An 18,003-nucleotide genomic window follows, 5' to 3' on the forward strand; every position below is an offset into this window, starting at 1 on the left:
TTTCACTATCGCTAAGCTCGTTAAAACATAGCGATGGGCTTGCCCGAAGGGCAGGTTATAGAACAAGCATATGTTATCCTCCTCAAGCTTGACAAAAATAAAGAGGTACTGGTCAGCAATGACTGGGGAAAAATTGGGAGAAACTAAAGAAAACTTTGATGGTAGCAAGTCGCTCTTGAACATGACACTTTTCCTCCATACCACAATCGGGTTGGGTTGTTTCATTCACCGGTCACATCCATGGTCTCGCTATACCATCCATATTTGGGGTAATGCTACCAATCCATCGCATCAGTGTCGCCATATGTTCAAGAGAAGTCGTTCAGAAAAGTCAACCGTGTCCCATCCACTGCCATACATTATCCTTCATCCTTTCATGACCGCCACCCTGAATCATATGTCACAGATTGTTTTCACCTCCATTAAAATCATTAGCTCCGTTCCATGTCACTGATGTGGGATTCATTAAGGCCCTCCTTTGACGGATCGCTTCTTGTCGACATCAGCTCATTATCCAAGAAGTTTATCTAGGAACAACCCCTTCAGTACTTTGAAGCTTGCATGCCTCAATGGCAAGTTTCTCACTTCCGGCGACAGGTATACATCAATGACCTTCGACCGGAAGATTTTGCGTGGTGTTCGACGCCAAGTCCTTTATTCACACCACGTGAATTGTACTGCAGTACCTTGAGGGTCATTATCATTATCGGTGATTCCTTTCGCGCTTGTTAACGGTTTACATCATTGACCGGTAATCAAGCGATGTCTTTCCATGTTCGACTTCAGAGCATTTCTCACATGGATCGACTTGTACTTAGAGTGAAGATCGAACGAGTTTGAAGACCCCAAATCTAGTTTCATCCATCCGGGCTGCGATATATATTCAGGAAAGATAAAGACATTGACATGTACATCATTGCATCAAATAATCATCCTACTCAAAGGATGATAATTTCATCAAAATTATCAATCTACCATCAGACGATTGTCTGTTCTATGTACAGAAAAATGAATTTATAAAGCTGAGCATGGGAATGCCCGCCTCAGCTAGATCATGAAAGCAGTATGAAAAATAATGTATTGTATTGTATCTTATTACAGGTCTCCTCCCAGCATTGGATGAACTTCGGATCCCCCTTGATAAAGCATTTCACCCGATAAACAGCCTCATACTTTAGGGGGCAACTGTTATAGACATTTTTGTGCCTTACAGCATTGAGCATGAAATGTCCATAATCTAAGGGATCCAAAGTCCCTAAACATGTTGTTCCTACCCCTAGAGGAACAAGGCTAACAAACCACAGCAATTCACAGAAGTTCTCCACCAGAAACTGCTCAAAAACAAGTCAATTCGGGATCATTTCAGTGGCTACACTAGCTGTTTGCGCTGAATGTCAAAGCCAACACTGGCTACCTGCGTTGAATGTCAAAGGGAACACTGGCTACCTGCGCTGAACGAGAGTGGACATGTGGCAAGTTCATTTCTCAAGGTGTCAAAACCCAAGAAGCTTCCAAAATGACACTTGCCTCAGGGAATTCAACTGGTGATGAGTAAGAGGTTCCAAATCTCCAAGTGGAAGCAAGAACCTCCAAGTGGAATCAAGAACTGACAGAGGGAGAGGACACTAGTCAGATCTCAAGCTAACTCATCCTCTCTCCAAACATCTATATATGGATCTCTCCTCCATGAGATCTAGAGGCTGGAATTTTGTTATTGCAAAGAATTGATGTTGGTTTGAGACTGGAATCATTGGGTGCTTAATGCTTTGAAGGGGGTGAAGATAGGAATTCCATTTGCTAGGAAGGAGATGCTGGATTGGAGCCCTCTGGGTTGTATCTCTTCCTGAACCTTGTTATTCATCAATAAAGCTATCTTGGTTTCTCCTATATACTGATGTGCCTTTGATGTATGATTGCATTAGTGTATTTGGTTTATTTCTAATCCTAAACTAGTTATGAATGTGAATATTTGTCTTTGTTTAGTGTTCTTCTCTTGTCGCAAGTAGCTGTTCTCTTGTGATCTTGCAGGAACCCGTTGAAGCTGGACAAGCAAGAAGGCAAGTAGTTGTTCTCTTGTGATCTTGCATGAACCTGTTGAAGCTGGGCGAGCGAGAAGGCAAGTAGCTGTGAACTCCCAAAGAGAAGAGAGACCGGATCGAGGGACAAACGGAAGACACCAGTAAGTCTATTTATCTCTCTTCTTTCACATTTCATAAAGGAAGAAACCAGAATAGTTGTCCTTGTTTGTTGCTAAGGCACTGTCACACCTTAGGTGGATAGGATCGTCCTGCATAGGCATTTTTCCCCACAACAACAAGGATGGCTAGTGGAATCACTCTTCGCAGCTGTTCCTCGAAATGGGTAAACAATCAAATGGAGGTGAATGATCGGCCAATGGAAAAGTGGAGGTGACAGTGCAAACACGACCAAGGCTTTAATGGCTGATAATGCTACATTCACGGTGGTCATTTACCAGAGGATAGTTCATTTTTTAACGAGCTTAAACGCGTATTGAAACACTTGCTCGGTCTTATGTTTATTTTTTAACGAGCATGAACTATGTGCTAAAACTGCTCGATAAGATGGTCTTGTTTTGATTTTTTACCGTAAATAGCTTTGCTTTTCAAAGATAGTACTGTATTTTCAATTGCTTCATCAAACTAGTTAGAAATGAATAACATTTGCTTGAAAATGAGATTAAAATGCTAATATTTTACTTTGAACTACGTAAAAAGCAATTAAAAAGTGTTTTTACCTCTCATCTTACCATTTCATTTGAACTTGGTTTGTTGGAGCTTTGGAGGTGCTTCTTTCCCCTTGATTTTCATCAGCTGATTTCGGGAGATTCTGTGGACGATTCTCGGCGCCGTCTGGACCAGGTAGGAGCTAAACCTGAGCTCTTTCATTTCATGGTTTCCTTTTTGCATTCTGTGCTTCATTCTCTGCTTTTCTGAGCCCCTGGGGTTTGATGGGTTCGTTCTGCCATCAACGCACCCTGGGTACATCGAAACCTGCGCTGAATGTTGGCCAGTATGAAGGCAGTTTGACATTCAACATAGGTGGAACACTGCTGCAGGTGCGTTGGGCGCAGAAAAGGAATTTGTTGCACAGTTTTTGATGAAAATTTTTGCCTGTTTCTCATCAAAATCAGGATCTAACTCCTCTCTTGTTTGTTTTTCAGAGATCTCGGAGCAAGATGACCCTTACATGGCGAGAACGAGAACATGAAGAAGAGGACATGATTGCCCTACATGATCCGGTTACAGTGAATGCGCTGCGGAACTGTGGCTTGTTGAAGTTCTTCCGCATCTCTAGCATGAGACAGCAGATCAACCTACTGCAGTATTTGCTCGATGCTTGGGATCCTATCAATCAAGTTTTCCAGATTAGGGGCAAATCTATCCCCTTGACTGCAGTAGACATTTACTTCTTGACTGGCTTGTTGAGGCGGGGTGCCCCCATCTCTTTGTCAGGTTCGGCTCGAGGGAGTGACTCTGTGAGAGATTATGTCTGCCAGTATTGCAGGGAAGGATCTCAGCCGAGTAAAGACGGCAAGATCATCATCCGTGATGTCACTGACAGGTCCCTTAGGTCTATCCTGTTTACTTTTGGTAGGATGGCCAGTAGTGCGTCTCTTCATGTAGCCAACAAATCCTATATGCAGCATGCCTTGGAATGCCTCCAACCGAAAATATTCAACTGATGCGATGCAGTACTTCTTGTGATGAAAAATCAGTTGACCAAGATAAAGGACGAGAGGTTGAAGAACTTTGGGTTCGGTTCTATTTTGACCGCCTTTGCCTTGGAGAAGATACCACTGATGCAACTGCAGTACATTGCACTCGACTTACCTTCTCCTACTGAACCACGTATGCAGAGATGGGTTGACCATATGTCTAGGCATGCTGGCCAGTCTCAGATTTCATTTTCTGATACCTTCTTCAGGTGGTTTGATCGTCAGGAGATGGCTTATGCCGAGTATCCATATGTTGGCATGGACTTCCGGGGTGATCCGGATTTAGTACTGCCGGATGGCGAGCAGTGGGGTGCTATTGGTAAAATCTTTGACCATATCACTGTTTACTGTTTTTTATTTATAATTTCCTTGTGCTTTATCCTATCAAGACTTTAATCAAACTCATGTGTACATGCAGATGTTGGTCATGTTCGTCCAGTAGTTCGCCCGAGAGTGCCTGTCGTTGCCCCAGCAGGAGAGGTTGCCGGGAGGGTCATTCTTCATGACCTTGATGTGGCCAAGACTCTCACAGCTGTGCAGGAGCAGGTTGAGAGCCTTACTCTCGGTATTCCAGATGTGAGGATTGACGAGTTGCCTTTGCAGTTACAGCGGCATACAACTGGTGTGCCCAGACGATGGACTCGTCTCTTACGCATGATTGCACAGGCTGTGACTTGCTATCACGAGCATCATTAGACTAGGGTGCCCCCTAGAATTTTGAGTTTTTAGATCATGTGACCGATTTTGTCTTGGTTACAGAACATTATATGTAAACCATAAACAACTATATATATATTTTGATTTTCGGGGTTTTATTCTGGTTGAGCTATATGATCCACATGTAAAACATTGATGATGTGTTTCTTTTTATAAATGTTGCAAATGTCTATCTAACACATAGTTTGCTAATGAGTCGGTTAATGTGTTTAAGTTTCTGGAAATATGTTGGTATTGAATAAGATCAAATTGTCTTTCCAAAATCTTAACCCTTAGGAACATGCGATAAATAGTTGGGTTTCGGACAGAATATATACCATTGAGTTGTAGTATTACGAGTTGTGAGTCTAGCCTGATGATTAGTCGGCGTATACCATGGGTGATGGCATCAGAGAGAAGTTCTATCAACGCACTATACTCAGTGATGTTATTCGTTGATTGACCAATACATACACCTCTGAAACTTACCAACTCGCCGCTTGGATCAAAAATGGCCCAGGCTGCGGAGGACAGGTTCCGCAAACTATGACTCGCTCCGTCGGCATATCCAACACATGTCTCCAAAAGGTTTGACATCTGCAATAAATGTAAAAAGGTGGATTACTCGACCAAAACGAACACTTTAGCGAAAACAAAATACAACAAAAGCATATTGGTTACTATTTAAGCATAGTAACGCTTGAGGTACAACCCATTACGAGGTTGCGCCAGTGGAATTTCGTCATAATCCATTAACTCATAGGCTCATTTTGCTAACACTCGTTTAACAATATAGGGGCCCATCCATAAAGACTTAAATTTACCTGCTCCCAATTTATCGGTTTCTTGGTCGTAAAGCAAGACCAAGTCACCTTCTAAGAAGACACGGGGTTTGACATTTTTGTCGAACTGCGCCTTAACTCGTTTCTTATGGGCTTCGTTAGCTAAAGTGGCATCACGACAGGTTTCATCCAATTGGATTAATTCCAAGAAACGGGCCTCTTCTTCTGAAGTTCTAGGGAGGAGATCGATTGCGAGTTTAAGAGACGAGATTTCGCACTGGACTGGTAAGACTGCTTCCAGGCCATATACCAGTTGGAAGGGTGTGAACCCGGTTGCAGTCCTTACCGATGTTCGGTAAGCCCACAAGGCTGAGTACAGGATTAGGTGCCACCTTCTTTTGTGAACTTTGATCATCCTTTGCAACATGCGCTTGAGGACCTTGTTGATCGCTTCAACTTGTCCGTTGGCTCGCGGATAATACGGAGTAGAGCTGTCGTGAGACAAGCCTAGTTTGGCAGCTAATTCGAGCATCATGTGATTGCGAAAATTCGATCCATGATCTGTGACTATAGCCTGTGGTACGCCGAATCTGGCGACTACATGATTGAAAAAGAAAAGGGCAGCTATTTCACCAGTATTATCTAATGTAGGCATCGCCTCGGCCCATTTGGTAAAATAGTCAACCGCAACTATGATATACCCATGCCCCCCGGTCGAGGTGGGGTTACATGTCATGAAATCGATGCCCCATTTGGCGAACGTCCCAACAGCAACTACCGGCTGTAAAGGTGCGGGTGGTCTTCTGGTTTTGCTACCAAAAATTTGACAAGCATGGCAACTTCTGACTGCGGTTATGCAATCTTTGAACATTGTTGGCAAGAAGTATCCTGCTCGTAAGATTTTTTGTGTTGTAGCATATCCAGATTGATGCCCCCCACAAGTTCCTGAATGATACTCATTCAGGGCTTTCTCGGCCTCCTCATGGGTGAGGCACCTTCTCAGAACTGTATCGATACCACGACGGTATAGTGTATCACTGACGATCATGTAGTCTTTTGCTTGGTATCGAATACGTTTTTGTTCAAAGTGAGAGGTGTTAGGCCTAAATTTTTGGGTTTGGAGATAAATTATTATATCTCCATACCATTCATTGCTTGTAGATATCAAAAACAAATTCTCATCCACGATTGATTCTTCGGATGTTTCATCGTTGGACGACGATGGGAGATCGCATAATAATTCTGCAAAAACTAGAGCTTTCTTTGATTTGGATTTTACGACTTCCAGATCAAACTCTTGAACGATTGCTATCCATTTTGAATATTTTCCCCCCAGCAACTATCGCGACAATATATAAGTCATGGGGTTGCAATCAGACAGAATGGTAATTTTCCGAAAGAGGACATAGTGTCGAAATCTTTGTATCGCTTGAACAGCTGCAAGCGCTAGTTTTTCAACATAAGAATATTTTCTTTCTGTATCATTTAAGTTTTTACTTAAATAATATATAGGGTGTTCAATCCCATCGACTTCTTGAACTAAAACCATTGCGATGGTTGTATCTGCTGCAGCCAGATACAGGTTAAAATCTTTTTGATAATCGGGGACATACATTAATGATGCTTTCATTAAGGAATCTTTTAAAGCATCAAAGGAAGCTTGCGCAACCTAATCCTAGACAAAGGGTACCTCCTTTTTCAAAAGACGTGTATAACCTTTAGTAAGTTCGGCGTAATTTGGAATGAACCTCCTCAGAAAGTTTGCTTTCCCTTGGAGTTTCTAAATCTGAAGCAAATTTGAAGGTGGAGGCAAATTTATGATTGCCTGAACCTTGCACAGGTTGAGACGAATCCCATCTTTGGAGACTACAAAGCCAATTAAACGACCAGAACTGACGCAAAATACACATTTGTGTGGATTGAGTCGTATCTTGTAGTGTCGACAACGTAGAAATATCGCTCTTAAATGCTGCGGATGATCAGTCCACTTTCGCGAATGAGCCGGAAGGTCGTCGAGGTATGGTTGAACGATGTTTTTGATGTCGTGGAAGGCATAATTCATTGCCCTTTGAAACGTCTCCCCTGCTTTCTTTAAACCAAAGGGTAATTTTCGATATGCGAATGTGCCCCACGGACAAATGAATGCAGTCTTTGACTGGTCCTGTGGGCGGATATTTATTTGATTATACCCAGAAAATCCATCCATGAATGAAAAGATTTCGCATCTGGCGTATTCATCAATTATCTGGTCGATGAAGGGTGTAGGGTAGTTGTCTTTTGGACAAGCTTGATTTACATCCCTATAATCAACACACACTCTAATTGTCCCTTGTTTTTTCATAACAGGGACAATATTCGATACCCAATCAGTTAGAGGAACCGGGTAGATGAAACCGGCATGGAGAAGTTTTTCAACTTCTGCCTTAATGGCAGCGGCTTTCTTGGGGTGCGCCTGCCTGAGCCGTTGTCGTACCGGTTTGACATCTGGATACATCTTAATTTCGTGTTCAACGATACTCGAGTCGATGCCTGGCATTTCGCTGTATGACCAAGCAAAGACATCTCTGAATTCGCGAAAAGGAGCATTGTATATTTCCAGTTCTGAAGGAGAACAACATTTGCCGACATAAATATTCTCTACAACATCCGTTTTAGTCGAGATATTTATGGCTATAGTCTCTTCAATGTTGGATAAGTTTCGCTTGGAATCCACCGTATTTACAGTATTTGATAGGAATTCAAAAACTGAAGGATGATAAAGGTCATCTTGAGTATCTTCTTCATAATCCGGAAGAAGGGAACGATGGTGGCAATCACTCCATGGTGCCCCTTCAATCAACATTGATTGTACAATTCCTTCGTCCGTTCCATGCACTCGCGACCAAGGATCTGAAGGGGTACCATATTCTCTAGACCTATCTACCCAAACGCTTGATGAGCGTTGATTCGGGTTTGCCTCCCATGCTAGAAACATTGATTTCTATAATATTTCTATTGGGCTTGGGGGCAAAACCATTGCATGATCCATGTTGATATCGTTTTCTGAGATCTTTGTGGAAGATATCATATTGCATGTTCCTATCGACGCTACTTCCGCCAGATTGATTGGAGGTGGAAGAGCGAAAGTTCCCATTAGTATAGGATCTTTTAGTAGGCCTACTCCGATATTCTGAAGCGAATGGGGGCTTCCATGGATCATGGGAATGCTTCCTGTAACTTGAGAACCATTGGGGAGGAATTTTTGTTGATCGACGATTGTAATCCCTCCTTGAAAGGGAAATGCAATCTTTCTAAAATAGGTCGATACAACAGCCGCCATGGCATATATCCATGGTCTTCCTAGTAGGATGTTGTAATCAATATTCCCATTGATGACTTCAACATCTATTTCTACTGTTTTTCCCCCTAGTTCAACTTTCAAGTTATTTAGGATACCATATGGGGTATATGTCCTTCCGTCGAATGCTTTTAATGTTGTCGAGGACCGCGTCAAGGTTGGAGATCCTAAAGTTTTCCAGCAACTCATCGACATAATACATGTAGATGCCCCCTCATCAATAATTGTTCGATGAACAGTTTTTTGAGGGCTTTCACTTGAACAAGGAAAGCTAGTTGAGCTGGTAACTGAGGATCGTATCCTTTGTGGTCGAAGGATACAAGATTGGAATCCTTAGGATCTATCCCACCAATGGCTGATAACAAAGCCTGCCTTTGGGATGGGCAATTTTGTAGTACTTCAAGAGTCGACATAGCGGATGGGGATTGGGCCAAATCTTCCACTATGTTATAATGTTGCGCCGCTCTAGCGCGGGGATTAAACGCCGACTTGTGTACTACTCCCTTTGGCGGTTTTATTGTTAATTCAGGAATGATGGGTGGTACAACTTCTGTCGAAGTTGTTGTCGAACTACTTGGTTGATCTTTATCCTTGTCGTTCGACAGCTGCGGATTCTCGTAATCTTTGTTCCTTGTCGAAATCAAAGCATCATTTTGTTGTTTTGAAACCGACAACATTAGCACTTGAGACGGGGAAGCATTTCCACTATCAACCAGATTTGTTCCTGGATTTGGAAACGGATCAATTAACACTGCCGAGGTTTTCGAACTTTTAAAGAATTTCTTAAGCTCAGCTTTGTATGGACATTCTTTTGTCCAGTGATTCTCATCACATATGTGACACCCTGTAGAGGGTTTCCTATTTCCAGGAGGGTTTGAAGAAGGTTTTTCAGGAGATGACTCATCCTGTTTCTTCTTCTTCCCTTTGCCTTGTTTCTTCTTGCTTCCTGGGTGTTTGGTTTCTTTGCCCTTATCTGACGATATGGCATTTACTTCCGAAGCAAGAAGTTCGTCTTTTGCATTTTGATCTGAAATCTTACGGGCCTTCTTAGATGTAGCCTTTGTCGATTTCGTGTCTGTTTTGCCAATCACGCCATCGTCGGCGTGAGAGTCATTGTTCGATTTAGGAGGAGGAGGAATTGAGAATTCTGGTCTAGGGGCATCAGGTATTTTGTCGTAGAGCGTGCCGGACTGAGTATAGATCAAGTCCAGATATTGCGCACGAGCTATAACTTGCTCTTCCGTTACGACTTCCCCCTTTGCCACATCTTCTGTGATGGAAGGTAATAACGACTTGATAAACCATTCAGCTAATAGCTGATCGAGAACGTACGTTTTTACCATCCTGCAACGACGTCGCCACTCATGTATATGATCAGATATGTGAGTGGTCGTTGTCTGTTTGAAGTTGGTAAGGAGTTCTGTTCCCGTTTCATACCTTATCGGTAATTGAAAATGGGTTAAAAAGGTTGTGGCTAAGGTACTGAAGTTGTCGAACGAAGCTCTAGGCAATTCAATATACCATTTTGCCACGGACCCGTTAACGTCCTCTGAAAGAGGCGAAGTCTTATCGAATCATCATTTAGGGTGTTTGATGAACACCATAGATGAAATTTCATCACGTGATTCGATGGATCTTCACCCGAATTTCCATTAAATTTAGGAATATCTGATGGAAGTTTATGCGGAATCGCTGGCCACCAAGGGGCGTAAGCAATTGGGTCGTTTGTTAACCGGTGTAAATCAGGTAACACTAAAGTTGCCACGAATGGTAACTGTTGATTCAGGTTAGGTGAAGCATACCCAGGGTAAGATGGGATTGCCTGAGCAGTTGGTCTTTGTATGCCAGCATAATGCATTTGATGCTGGTATGACTGATACGGTTGGTGGACATGACCATTGTAAAATGGTTGATTTTGGTTGTTTTGAATGTACGGCTGTCCACTGTTCGCAAATATCTGCTGCTCAGAACCTTGGTATACTTGTTGGAATTGTGGTTGTTGGTATTGCACCAGCCACGGTTGTGAAGCCATGTGCTGTTGTGCTATACTAACCGTTGGACCAAGGTGTGGGGTAATTGTACCCGTCTGGACCTGTGTCGCCCCACTAATTGGCAATTGTGGTTGAGTCACAGGGTCAAGGGGCTGTTGCATTACAACCTGAGAAATCTGAGGTTGGCATACAACAGGCAGCGTTTGAACTTTTGACACCGTCACAATAGCTGGTGTAATCGGGATGTTCGACATAGGTACACATTGTTGCATTGAATACACAACTCTTGGTTGTTGAGGTAGCATAGGTACCCAACCACTTGAGGTGATTCCAGTGTAACCTGAATATTGTTGTGAACTCCCGTATGGATATCCTCCCGGAGGGGGTAATGAAAAGGCATACTGCCCCCCATACGATGGTAATCCGGAACTCAAGGGGATTGTCTGCCCTTGGGGACTGGATTGCCCAAATTGACCTCCAAATGGATCAATTTGTTGAGACTCAACATAAGAGTTACCTGATATTATTCTGGTTGAACAAACAGGAATGGACCAGACTGTCGAAATAGCCCCTGAGTGGCCTCCTTTTAGCGGTTGAGAGCTAGTTGGGACAGATGGTATGCCAGTGAACATTGTCGGAGTGACGGAAGGGAGTTCTGTTGTCGCTGTGTCAGTCGACACAGTCCTAGATGTTGACGGTTGTTCAGACATTTGGTGTCTATCCAAAATATTACCTAGCGATTCTACAGGAACTTCCACTGGTGGTAGACTAACTTCTGATGAAGGATATAGAGTAACCCCGACTCCAAAGTGCGTTGGAGTACTTGTTTGAGGATCTTCTACAATTTCTTCAATCGCAATCAAACCAGGTGGAAGGGGAAGACCGTCAGGTCCGTAAAATATTTCTGGTGCCGAAGAAGGGGTAGAATCGACAGTGACAGATGTTTGAAGAGCAAGACTCTCCGAACCGGTTGTGGATGGAACTGGTTCAGTAACACAAGTGTTTACTCTCAGACTAGGGTCAGTATCACTGTCCCTCTGTGGCTGTTGAACTTCTTCTGTAGGGGCAGGGTTTCCAGAAATGTTTGGAGTAACCAGAATCTCAGATGTTGCTGGAACACTTGTTCTAACTTTAATAGGAGATTTGGAACCGGTTAAACGAGTTCGCTTTGTCCGTACTGGTTTCGATTCCGGAGACAAAGACGGTTGACTCGTAAGCCTCCGCGAACGACGGGGTTTCAATTGGCTTTCTTCCACGATTGCGGATTACTCGATCAACTAAAATACAAAAAGGGGAAGTATGTTTCCGAATTAAATGAATTTTAGACGCTTTAGACACAACTTGTTTTTTCAATTTTAAAGAGTCAAGAAAAAACAAAAGATGACTCTAGTCTCCTTCGATTTTTAATGAGCCTGAAGTGACAAGTGCTCAGATGGACCTTTTCCGTTAAGGAGTCTGAAAAGGAACGAAAGGGACTACTCTGGAGATCTAGGTAGAGGGTGTGCCAAACCAATCACAAAACTGCAGAATACGTTTTACGTTACGGCAGTCAATCTTCCCGAATGCTGTGTTCGGTGCATTGCGATCAGTAGGGCGGCCAACACGGCTTCCTATGGATAAAAGGTTTTAAGCCTATAGGGGTCTCCCAATATATACTCGATGGTACGTGGGAGCACAATCCGTACTGGCACTTATCGTCTCACAGTGGAGGAATCACCCAACCATCAGTGAGGACAACAGTTACCAGGCTTTACGACGCCAGAACACGTCTCTAGCCTAGACCTCTATGTTGTGCGTTAAGTTCCAAAGCGTTGTTAGATTCATTCAATTTATTTTAAGTTGATCTTTCTTAGAAGTTTGTCTTTTTGGGATCACCATGAGATGTAGATGTAATTCCTAAATGCAATCTAAAGATGATAAGCAAGCTTTTATCTCTTTTCAACAATGAAAATCCTAGCTACAAGGGGAAAAGAAAGACACAATCGGTGGTCAAGCCTGCTTACGCATCCTTTCCCGGTGGTCAAGCCTGCTTACGCATCCTTGCCCCCTAAAAAAAAGACCTTACTATTCTTTAAGGTAGGTTCTTTAGTACAATCACTCAGGCTCAAGCATCATCTATCGTCGAGGAATCCTGTTTCTCAAAGAGCAAAGAGCACACTGTAAATGCACTTTTCCTAAATCAAGCCAAACAGACTATCAATATGCAAATGCACATATGCATGTATTTGTTTTCACTTTCTTAATATTGATGCCTATAAAGAAATTTGATGTACAAATCTGAATTTTCTTTCAAGTGAAAAACACAAACAAGCTTCTTTTCGAAATCAAAAAGGTAGAGAAGATTACGACACTTTATGATTTTGAAATAAACACTCGTTTCGACACTAGAAAGTGACAAATTCAAACCAAAGGTAAAAGTAAAAAGTATAATCAACTGTCAACAGTAAACAAACTTTCTCCTAAGATTAAAATCGACACTTGCGACAGATCTAAATCTAAGGACGACAGTATGACTATTCTACTCTTTCAATGGAAAACTGTAAATGATGTAACAAACACACAAAGAACATCTACAGCCTTTTTGTACAAAGGAGGCGGAATTAAGGCAAAGAAAAGGGGCTTTCAGACAGGTACACACACTGATAACAGGCTGCAAAAATCAGAGATAAAACTGGACAAAATGAAGCAAAGAACCTCAGCTGCACAAGGCAAAGGCTGATCAGCGCACCTGTTGCACAGAGAAACTGAATTGCAGCGCAGGTAGCCCTCTCGGGACTTGCGTTGAAATGCAGAACCTCTTCACAGAGCCTGCGCTGGGGCAGAAACGAGACTTCTATCCGGGTTCTGGGTCACGGTTTGCAGTTTAATCTATGGATTTTGGCCGAGTAAAATCAATCAGTAAGGTACAATCAGAGGGATGATTTAAAGGAGGACTAAGAGCTATCACAAAGGGTCATCAGATCATTTGTGAATCAGCTGTTCAAATCATAAACAAATCCAGTGAGTGGATTGAAGTAGCAGGTGTCTACTTTGCATTTGATAATGGCAAATGCAGTTCGATTGCTACTTCTGTGTTTATGAAACAAACAACAAGAGAAACACAAACTAACTAACTAGACATGATCCCCAGTGGAGTCGCCATTTTGTTGTTGGGAAAAGTATCTACTCAGAACACCCCTATCCCACTCTAAGGTGTGACAATGCCTTAGCAACAAACAAGGAAAACTACTTTCGTATTCTTCTTTATGAAATGTAAACGAAGAGGAATAGGATGAACTAACCTGTGTCTTGCGCTAGCCCGCTGATCCAATCACTCTTCTCTTTGACAGCTTCAAGCTACCTGCTCCCTTACTCGCCCAGCTTCACCAAGTTCCTGCAAGATCACAGAAGAGGAAAACTACACAAAGACATAGATTTACATTCATAACTAGCTTAGGATCAGATTTAAGCTAAACATGCAAATATAACAAAACATCATTGATACACAAGCATGTAGGAGAAACTCAAATAGTTTTATTGATATAACAAGAAGATCCAGGAGGAGATACAACCAAGTGAGTCCTGATCCAGCATCAACCTCCCAGCAAAGGAATCCCTTCTTCACCTCCAACAAAGCATAAATCACCCAATGCACTAATCTCAATCTCAAAACCAACAGCAATTCTCTGCAAAGTACAAAATTCCAGCCTCCGGATCTCTGGGATGAGGGATCCATATATAGATGTATGCAAAGAGGATGAGTCAGCTTATGATTTGACTTGTGGCTTCTCTCTGTCAGTTCTTGCTTCCACTTGGAGGCTAAGAGCCTCTTACTCATCCTTGGTCGAACTCAGTGAGGCAAGTGTCATTGAGGAAGATTCTGGAAGCTTCCATTGTCTGTCCACCTCGCGGAATGACACTGCCATTTGTCATTTTCCGCTCAGCGCACCCTGGTAGTGCATTTAGGTGCGTTGCAACGCACCTAGCTAGTGTACTGGGGTGCTATGCAACGCAGGTACCTAGTGGAGCAGTTGAAATGATCCTGATTTGACTGTTTCTGAGCAGTTTCTGGTGGAGAACTTCTGGGAGAAGCTGTAATTGGTTGACCTTGTTCCTCTAGGGGTAGGAACAACACTTTTAGGGACTTAGGATCCCTTGGTTTATGGACATTTCATGCTTAGAGCTGTAAGGCACAAAAATGTCTATAACACCCATTAGGTCTCAGATTCAAATTTCATGGGGAGGGGTTGAGGGTGTTGAAGAATCTAGGGAAATTTAACATTAATGATTCTTCCCTCTATGATAACTGCTTGTGATGTCTTTTGCTTACTTGAGTTAACTTCTTTATGTTAGTGTGTTCTTCAATCATCAAACGATTATCAAAACAAGAAGGTCAACAAAATGCAAGTACACAAGATGTAGGCTCCAAGCCAGGGAAAAACCTCTCCTCTTGAGAGGAAAACCCTTCAATCTCTTCTTATAGATATTTAATTGACGAATACCAAGACCCTTGACAAAGATACTTGACACAAGTTTACCTCCAAGACACTTGTCACTATCTTATGCACTCTTCAGCCTTCACATTACAGTCTTCCTTCTTTGCACTGTATCACTTCAGTCTTCCTCCTTTGTATTGCTATGTCATTGTCTCTTAGAGAGTCTCGATCTCCTTTTCTTCGCAGTTCTAGACCTAGTCCTCAGCTACCACTGATCTCTTTCTTTGATCCAAGAGAGCCTTTCTTCCTTCAGTCCTTTTCTATCACAGTTCAACGCTTGATGTAGTCCCCCACTGTAATGACACTATCCTAAGACAGTATTCAGTTCTTCACTAGAATGACAGTAATGAGATAGACTTAGCCCGAGAGTATTTGAGATATCTTCGCACTAGAAGCAGCCTTCCTTCCTCACTGTAATACCCTTGTCTTCTTCGCTCTGAGATCCGTATTGAGTTATATCAGAGATTTCTAAGATTGCTTGTCGTTTATGAGGTGAGGTCACTCTATATATATAGTGACTTATGCTTTCTAGTTAGGCCGACATGAGATCCTGGAGGTAAGCCGACATTTCCTTAAGGAGAATACTGCCTTTCTTTTAGCCAACTGCAAGAGGGATAGTGACAATGTCTTGGAGTGCAATTTTGACATGTGTAACATGACTTCATGACTTCTCTATTATATTTATGACAAGACAACAAATCCTAAAGACATCAAGAAGAAGTCTTTGACCTATGAAAAATACTTCTTTCTCATGAAACCCATGATGCAAGGAATACAATAAATACATTTGTTTCTTCTTTACATAAAATCATAATTTCAAGTCATAATGAAGACTGAACCTAGTTACACTTTATTCAACAGAGGGTGGTAGCTAACTATGGGGGGTAGAAACTATCCCAAAGGACGTTTAGGCTCGACCAAACCTTGCATGCTCTTGGTGACATCATCTCATACTTGAGCATATCATTCTTCCTGAGGTGAAATTTATTTGTTTTACCTGCTTTTATTGTCTCATTGCACTCAATTTTGGCTTATTATCCTAGAAATAGTGTCTCCCTCCTTTGGCTCGGGTGTCTTTGTTTTCATGGCATATAGTAAAGCTCTACTTCATTGAGCGATGTCAGTTTCAAGTATATTATGTTTTCCTTTAGGCTACTCCTCAATTGATGTCTTGTGGTCTAGTCATCCTCTTCTCCTTTGTGGAAGTTTTAGAGAATCCTCGGTGTTATTGCTTCCTTGGTTTGCTTCCGAAATTGCCATTTTTGAGGTGGTCTTTGGCTCTAGCTCCCAAGTAGACTCTAGGTCTACTCTATTCAAGGTGGTTGTCGTACCCCGCTTTTGGGTTGTTTGATAGCAAGGGGTGGCTGACTGAGGCTCATGTTGACTCATAATTTTCCAAGATGCCCAAGAATCATGCTTTCCCACATATAAGCATTGTTGGTAGAGGTGCACATGGAGGGTCAAGAGTGAGGGCTAGAGAGCAATCCTCTACCTAGCTCTATCACATGCAGACACCACCTGATATTTAATGGGAAATTAGAGAAGTTAAGGAGGATATTGCTAATGAGCAAGATTGTCACTCGAACACCGAGGTATTTTCCATTGTTATTGATTGGGTGACGAATATTGGGCACTCAAAGGGTAGATAGAATCAATTACTTCAACAATAGACTTATATTGGCATATGAAATCACTTTTAGGTAAATCTCTCGTTGAGAGGAGTGATGCAAAAGATGAGATCATGTTAATGATGGACAAGCTCCAACTTCAATTCTAGGAAATGGATAAGAACTTAGCAAAGATCGAGACCGTCATTCTGCATAGAAAGGTACCAATCCCTCATGACAATCTTGTGAATCCTAAACTCGTTGAGGTTTCAATCTCGTATTAAATTTTCAAATGTTTAGTCAAATTATGCTTATCATTATTATTACTGTGACTTTAGAGATCAATACTTATAGTGTGTGTGTATATATATATATAGAGCTAGTCGTCACTTAAACTCTCCCACTAATATGCCTTGGTCTTAGTCTTATTATAGTTTTGAGGGCATATCTTCTTGAAAATGTTAGTACATTATTGTCTCTTTGAACAAATGTTTTAGTGTTTTCTCTTCAGTTTCACTTTCCCAAACAAAAGATAGACTAGTTTTTATTATTACTCTTTGATTAAGAAAAAACAAATAATACAATAGTTTTTATTATAACTCTCATATTAAGAAAAAGATTAAGATTATTCACGCAATCAACTATTTAATATAAACTTTTATAAAAGATATCTGTATAACAAAATTAGGATTAAAACTTTTAATTAGGTGATGGGATTTAATTGGAATGGAACGTTGTGGTTTGTTAGTTATATTTGTTAGGAGTTTCTTTGTGGCAATATAATTATTTTAAGGGAAGTTTAGGGTGATTTGTGTTATGTGAGATGGCATGGAAATAAATAATTAGTTAAAATGAATAAGTATATTATATTATATCTTGCACCTCGATGCATTGTGAGGTTGAGATTCGTAAATTTGAATCCACGCGAGGTCCCCAATTTTCTAAGAATTATGATGAAAGTAGAGTGGAACAATCAAATCGATGGTACCCAAGTTGTTGAAATGTCTTTTAAAAAAAAATATTTTTTTTTATGATTTTCCACCACTTCAAACAAAGCATAACATGGCGCTGTTACTTTTGCTTTTTCTATAACTAAATATCTCCCAAACCTTCATGTAAACACGAACCTCTCTTTGGTTGGATGGATCAATTTCTGGAAAGTGACCATTAAAAAACAAATAAAAAATTCCACGTACATCGAGAGTTAATGGTATATTGACAAATTAAAAATTACACACATGTCAAATGGACCATACACAACATTAAAAAAGTTACTACAATGGAAGGTCTTGGTAGAAATATTCTAAGGATATACGTAGCCTTAGAGAATGGACAAGTAGATCATTAGTCAAACATGATTGAAATAAAAAGTAAGATTA

This window comes from Pinus tabuliformis, chromosome 8 (genome assembly GCF_031772625.1).
Source record: "Pinus tabuliformis cultivar Carrire ecotype Pingquan chromosome 8, CPIR1, whole genome shotgun sequence".
NCBI classification, from domain to species: Eukaryota; Viridiplantae; Streptophyta; class Pinopsida; order Pinales; family Pinaceae; genus Pinus; species Pinus tabuliformis.